This window comes from Leopardus geoffroyi, chromosome B1 (genome assembly GCF_018350155.1).
Source record: "Leopardus geoffroyi isolate Oge1 chromosome B1, O.geoffroyi_Oge1_pat1.0, whole genome shotgun sequence".
NCBI lineage: Eukaryota > Metazoa > Chordata > Mammalia > Carnivora > Felidae > Leopardus > Leopardus geoffroyi.
This window is the reverse complement of record NC_059327.1, coordinates 83440257-83447761: the sequence shown is the minus strand read 5'-3', so window position 1 is coordinate 83447761 and position 7505 is coordinate 83440257.

Below are 7505 nucleotides of genomic sequence, written 5' to 3'. Positions count from 1 at the left end.
TAAACCCACAACTATATGGTCAATTAATTTGTGACAAAGGAGGCAAGACTATGCAATGGGAAAAAGACAGTCTCTTCAGTAAATTGTGTTGAGAAAACTGGACAGCTACAAGCAAAAGAACAAAACTGAACCACTTTCTTATGCTATACACAAAAATATAATCTAAATATATCTAGGACCTAATGTGAGACCTGAAAACATAAAAATCCTGAAAGATAGCACAGGCAGTAATTTCTCTGACATTGGCCACAGCAACATTTTTCTAGATATGTCTCCTAGGGCAAGGGAAACAAAAGCAAAAATAAACTATTGGAACTATACCAAATTAAAAAGCTTCCACACATCAAAAGAAATAATCAACAAAACAAAAAGAAAACTTACTGAATGGGGAAGATACTTGCAAATGATATATACAATAAGGGGTTAATATGCAAAATATATAGAGAACTTATTTAAAAAATAATCCAATTAAAAATGGGCAGAAGACCTGAACAGACATTTCTCCAAAGAAGACATACAGATGAACGACAGACACAGGAAAAGATGTTAACATCACTCACCATCAGGGAAAGATAAATCAAAACCACAATGATATACTACTTTATACCTGTCAGAATGGCTAAAATCAAAAACACAAGAAACGAGTGTTGACAAGGATGTGGAGAAAAAGAAATCCTCATGCACCATTAGTGGGAATGCAAACTGGTGTAGCCACTGTGATAAACAGTATGGAATTTTCTCAAAAAGTTAAAAATAGAATAACATATGATCCAGTAATTCCACTATTGATCTAGTAATTCCACTATTGGGTAAATATTTACCCAAAGTATTTACCCAAAGAGAATGAAAACACTAATTACAAAGGATATATGCACCCCTATGTTTATTGCAGCATTATTTTCAGTAGCCAAAATATGGAAGCAACCAATCTGTCCATCAATAGATTAGTGGATACAGAAAATGTGGTAAATGAATGCAATGGAATATTACTCAGCCATAAAAAGGAATGAAATATTGACATTTGCCACAATATGGATGGTTCTAGAGGGTACAATGGTAAGTGAAATAAGTCAGTAAGAGAAACACAAATATCCTATGATTTCACTCATACATGAAATTTAAGAACCAAAACAAATGAAAAAAAATGGACAAACCAAGAAACGGACTCTTAACTACAGAACAAATTGATGGTTACCAGAGGGGATGTGGGTGTGTGAATGGGTGAAACAGGTGATGGGTAATAAGAGTAAACTTGTGATGAGCACTGAGTAATGTTCAGAATTGTCAAATCACTACATTGGACACCTGAAACTAATATAACACTTTATGTTAATTTTATGAAACTAAAAAAAAAAATAATTAATTTTAAAAAGATTATACCAGAAATTAATAAAATAGAGACAAGACAATAAAAAAATCAATACTAGAGTTTGATTTTTAAAAAAGATAAACAAATTAACAAACTTTTAGCTATACTAACCAAGAAAAAAAAATTCTCAAACACATTTTAAATGAAAGAAAAGACATTAAAATTGACATCACAGAAATACCAAGTATAGAGGATACTATGAGTCATTATACACCAACAAACTGGATAATCCAGAAAAATAATTAATAAATTTGTAGCATACAGCCTACCAAGACTGAATCATGAAGAAATAAAAGTTTGAACAGACCTACCAACTAGTAAGGAGATTAAATCAGTAGTAAAACAAAACAATAAAACAAAACCCAGAACCAGATGATTTCATTGGTAAACTCTATCAAACACTTTAAAAGGGATTAATGCTGGGGCACCTGGGTGGCTCAGTCAGTTAAGCATCTGACTCTTGATTTCAGCTCAGGTCATGATCTCATGGTTGGTGGGTTTGAGCCCTGCATCAGGCTCTGCACTGATAGCATGGAGCCTGCTTGGGATTGTCCCTCTACCTCTCTCTCCTCCTCCTCCCCTCTCTCTCTCTCTCAAACAAAAACAAACAAAAATGATCAAAGGGCCTGAATAGATATTTTCCCAAGGAAGACATACAAATGTCCAACAGGTACATGAAAAGATACTCAACATCCCTAATCATCTAAGAAATGCAAATCAAAACCACAATGAGATATCACCTCACACCTATTAGAATGCTTTTATCAAAAAGACAAGAAGTGGGGCGCCTGGGTGGCGCAGTGGGTTAAGCGTCTGACTTCAGCCAGGTCACGATCTCGCGGTCCGGGAGTTCAAGCCCCGCGTCAGGCTCTGGGCTGATGGCTCAGAGCCTGGAGCCTGTTTCCGATTCTGTGTCTCCCTCTCTCTCTGCCCCTCCCCCATTCATGCTCTGTCTCTCTCTGTCCCAAAAATAAATAAACGTTGAAAAAAAAAATTTTTTAAAAATTAAAAAAAAAAAAGACAAGAAGTAAGAAGGCTATTGAGGATGTGAGGAGAAATATGAACTCTTGTACAGTAATGGTGAAAATGTAAATTGGTATAGCCTCTATGCAAGACAGTATAGAAGTTCATATATATATATATATATATTTTTTTTATATATATATAATTATCATATGATTCAGCAATCCCACTTCTGAATATATATCTGAAGGAAAAGATCACTATCTTGAAGAGATTTCTGCACTCCATGTCCATCATTATTCCCTATATCCAAGATACAAAAACAACCTAAGTGTCCATAAACAGAGGAATGGATAAAGAAGATATCACACACACACACACTGGAATTTTATTCATCCATAAAAAAGAAGGAAATCCTGCCATTTACAACATAAGTGAAACTTGAGAGCATTATGCTGAGTGACATAAGTCAGAAAAAAGACAAATACTATATGACCTCACTTATATGTATACTCTAAAAAAAAAAAAAAAAAAAAAGAGGAACTCATAGAAACTGAGTAGAATGGTGGTTTCCAGGGACTAGGGAATGATAGAAATGGAGAGACGATGGTCAAAGGGTAGAAACTTCCAGCTATAAGTTGAGTAAGTTCTGGGTATCTAACATACAGCATGGTGACTATAACTAACAATACTGAGTTATACATTTGAAAGTTGCTTTAAGTATTGATGTTAAATGTTCTCACTACATTTACAAAAAAATTATAGCTATATGAAGTGATGGATGTGTTAATTTATTATGATAATTATTTCACAATATATACATGTATCAAATCACCTTACATATCTTACACATACACAATGTTATGTCAATTATATATCAATAAAGCTGTAGGAAAATAAAAAACTAAAAATAAACTTAACATGACCAAAACAATTTTTTAGCTCTTCCCACCTCTACTCCAAGATTTCTGCAATCTTTTTCATCAATTCTTCTTATTGCTCTGACCAAGAACTTGGGAATCATCCTTGGCATTTCTCTTTCTCTCACACCCTTCATCCAGTTCATTACCAAACTCTTTTGTTTAATGTTCAATATATATCACTATTTCTACCCCTTGGTCCAAGCCACCGTTATTTGTCTCCAAGATTATTCCAAGACCTTACTAACCAGTCTCCCTGATTCTACCATTCTTCTCCTACACTCTGCTTTCCACATGTCAGCCAGAACTGTGCTTTCAAATATGTCAGATCATATCACAGTAAGGACAGGATCTGGGAGGGTTGTGAGATCTTACCTACCAGCAAGCTAATAAAATAGCCTGCTAGAGTTTCACAGATACTGACAGAAGGCCCAAAGCTGGGTCAGAGACAAAAGACAATTTGTAGTAATAACAGTAGTCATTGTAACATTGTTGCATAAGTTCCCTAAGCCCCAGTTATCACAGGTTGATGTGATGAGGGCCAGGTATTGCCAGTATATGCACTGGGCTGTGTTATAGGAATCAGAAAGCCTTGATGTTATATAACTGGTTGGCAATAAACCTGCCTATCTTCCTCTCCCAAGAAAGATAGCTCTATTATCCTACAATATAAACAAACCTGTTACAGGAAAGGAAATAACTCTATCTTCCAAGGCTGCTTGCCATGCAAACATCCTTAAAAAGACAGTTCAAAGCAACTTATCTGTCAATGCCTTTGAAGATTTGCAGAAATGTGAGTGGCCCATGGAGACAATCACTTCTCTGCTTAAAACCCTGTAATGGCTTTTCATCTCGTTCGAAGTAAAAGCCAAATTCTCTGTAATAGTCTACAAGGAGCTATTTGGTATTGCCCTCTGCTATCTCTTAGATCTCAACCCTTACCACCCACATTTTTACCCACTCAGCTTTGCAGTTTCTTAAAGATGCCATGTGTACTCCCACATAAACTTATGCTTGGAATACTATTCTTCCAGATATCTGCTGTTGTCACTCCTTTAGTTGTAACTTGTCTGATGTCACCTTATCCAAGACACTCTTCCAGACCACTCTATATAAAAGAAGTAATTATAAAATAATACCCCCTAGTACTTCCTATCCCCCTTTATCCTGCTTTATATTCCTTCATTGTTAATCAACACCTGACACCATATCTATTTGCTTGCTTTTGGTTTATAGTCAAATGCATCTCATCAATATGAAAGTCCCACTGGGGCATTTGGAATAGTGTCTGGCACATAGTACCTGAGAGGAAGAAGAAAATAAAGCAAGAGAGAGGTAAGGAGAAAAGGAAAGAGGCAGGAAGGAAAAGAAGGAAGAATAGCAAAGGAGGAAGGAGGGTGGAAGTAAAGGAGGAAAGAGGTCAAAAATTTTTCTAAGGTAGTTAGTCTGAGGAAGTATGAGGAGGGTAGCACCAAGGACTGCGAACTTGGTCATAATTCATTCTTTTTTTAAAAAGATCATTTAAAATTTTTTTCAAGGTCAAATATCAGTTGTTAAAATTTATTGAAATGTTCTGCTTTATACCACTATTTCTCATTTACTGTGTTCTCATATGGCAGAGAGAAAGAGAGGGTATGGTCTTTGGTGTCTCTTCTTATAATCCCATCATGAGGGCTCCACCTGATGACCTCACCTAAACCTAATTATGTTTCAAAGTCTCCATCTCAAATACCAACACATTGGGAGTTAGGGCCTCAAAATGTGAATTGTGATGGGCATGGGAGGATACACAATTCAGTCCATAGCAACCCTTAATATGAACAACACAAAGAAGATAAAAGTTCCTTCTTAAGTCACGTCCAGGTGACTTAAGTCACCCACATTCTACCTTCTAACCTGGTTCATTTTCCCTAGAGGCCTATAGACTAGGGTGACCAGGAGGATTTTGGTTACATCTCTTAGAAACATCTCAAACCAAAATGGACTCCTTAAAATTTTCACCTAAAATGAATAATCACAAGCTCAACTTGGATCTGTTTTTTAACTCTTAAGATATAAACATAAGACATCCAGTACTACCTCCTTCCTCCCTGAATTCACTTCCAGGAAAGGAGCTTCCTTTCCATGCTGGAAGGCAATAGATGCTTAGGCCTGGGGCTCACTCCACCTGTCAATGATCAGAATTGTACTACATGCTACTTATCTCTATGAGATATTGTTGGGGGAAGAGATGGTGAAAATGATTAATATTTGAAACAGAAGCTGCTTAATTTTTGTCACCAATGTCCTGTAAAGATAATCTGACTGAAATTTTCTGGTACTATGTTTCTTCTTGCTGTTCTTGTATATTCACTATAATACAATATATAAGAATTATCAAATGAAGATAAATGATTGTAATTAAAAATTGCAAATCATATCTGGCTTTAAAATATTTATTGATCTAATAAACAATTCTTTTTTTTAATTTTTTTAATGTTTATTTTTTAGAGGGAGGGAGAGAGAGAGAGAGAGACAGAGTGTGAGCGGAAGAGGGGCAAAGAGAGAGGGAGACACAGAATCCAAAGCAGGCTCCGGGCTCTGAGCTGTCAGCACAGACACCAATGCAGGGCTTGAACTCACCTTTCAAACCATGAGATCATGACCTGAGCCAAAGTCGGACTTTTAACCTACTGAGCCACCCAGGCACCCCTGATAAACAATTCTTAATTGATTTAATTTACAAAATAATTCTGTTTTCTAACACTTGACTCAAAAAAAAAAAACTGTTTCCCTCAAAAAGCTGCCCATAGAAACATACAAGGCAATGTAATTTGTAAAAAATATGTTAAGTCTTGCTAGCGTTTGGGAAAATTAAAATTAAAATGAGTCCCTACTTTTGGACATCAAATTAACATAGATGTTTCTAAATAATTTTTATTGTTAGCAAGGACACGGTGGGAGTATAAATTGGAGTAATCTTTCTACAAAGAGATTAAATACCTAAGTAAATAAATAAATATCAAAGACCACGAAATATCAAATAAATAAATATTAAAGGCTCTTGACTCATCAATTACCATTACTCACTGTATCTTAACAAAATAAAGATGCATACAAAGATTTAGCACCATTATTTACCATCTTGAACATTTAGATACCATCCAAAATTCAACAACATGGAATCAATTAAATAAATATGGTATATTTCTACAATAAAACACCACAAGTGTTTTAGGTAAACATGGAATGGCATGCAATGATGTACCTCATCTATTGTTAAGTGAAAAACTGTTACCAAACAGTATGTATAATGTATAGTTTGACTCAGAGAAAGAAGGAAAGAAAAACTCCATGCTCAAAATGGACCTCTCAGGTGTGCTATATTTTTTTCCCTTTGTTTTTGCTTATCTGTTTCCTAAGTCTTCAATAATGATAAATGCTTTTGTAAAAACAGGAATGTCTGCTCTTTAGTCTACTTCTCAATATTAAAACTCACTGACTTCTACACATTTATAAATACAATTTGCAATGTTTTAGCTGATACATATCCCTGCACACATGTTTTTGGTTTCACACATACATACTTTCTTGACTCATAAATTCTCATGTGAATGTATAAGTTCCAAAAGGTCAAGAAAAATTACATCTAATTCTTTAAACCTCATGGTGCCTAAGAAAGTTATACACAGAAAAATTACACAAATTACTATTTATTGAATACATGAATCAGAAATATGTGATGGAAAAGGTCTTAAAAATTAAAAGTAGATAAAATGTGTCTAAATTGCTGTTGTCTATACTCTAAATATGTTTGATTAATATTTCCCAAGTCAAACATTCATCTCTTTTCCCACAAATACTGTGTCTGCTTCAAAGCTATTATTATTTGAGACTCTGTCTTTTCCTCAAAGTCTCAGTTCAAACTTTTGTTCAAAAGCATCACCAGAGTTATGAGCCCTGACACTGCGTTGACCTGCCTGCCAACTTTATCATTACTTAAAAATCATGGTCAATGCAGAGCCTGGGTGGCTCAGCTGGTTGAGTGACCAACTTCAGCTCAGGTCATGATCTCACAGTTCGTGAATTCAAGCCCTGCTTCGGGCTGTATGTTGACAGTTCAGAGCCTGGAGCCTCCTTTGGATTCTGTGTCTCCTTCTCTCTCAGCCCCTCCCCTGCTTGTGCTCTGTCTCTCAAAAATAAATAAACATTTGAAAAAAATTAAAAAAGGAAAATCATGGACAAATGCACCTATTACACTTCTGGAAATTTTT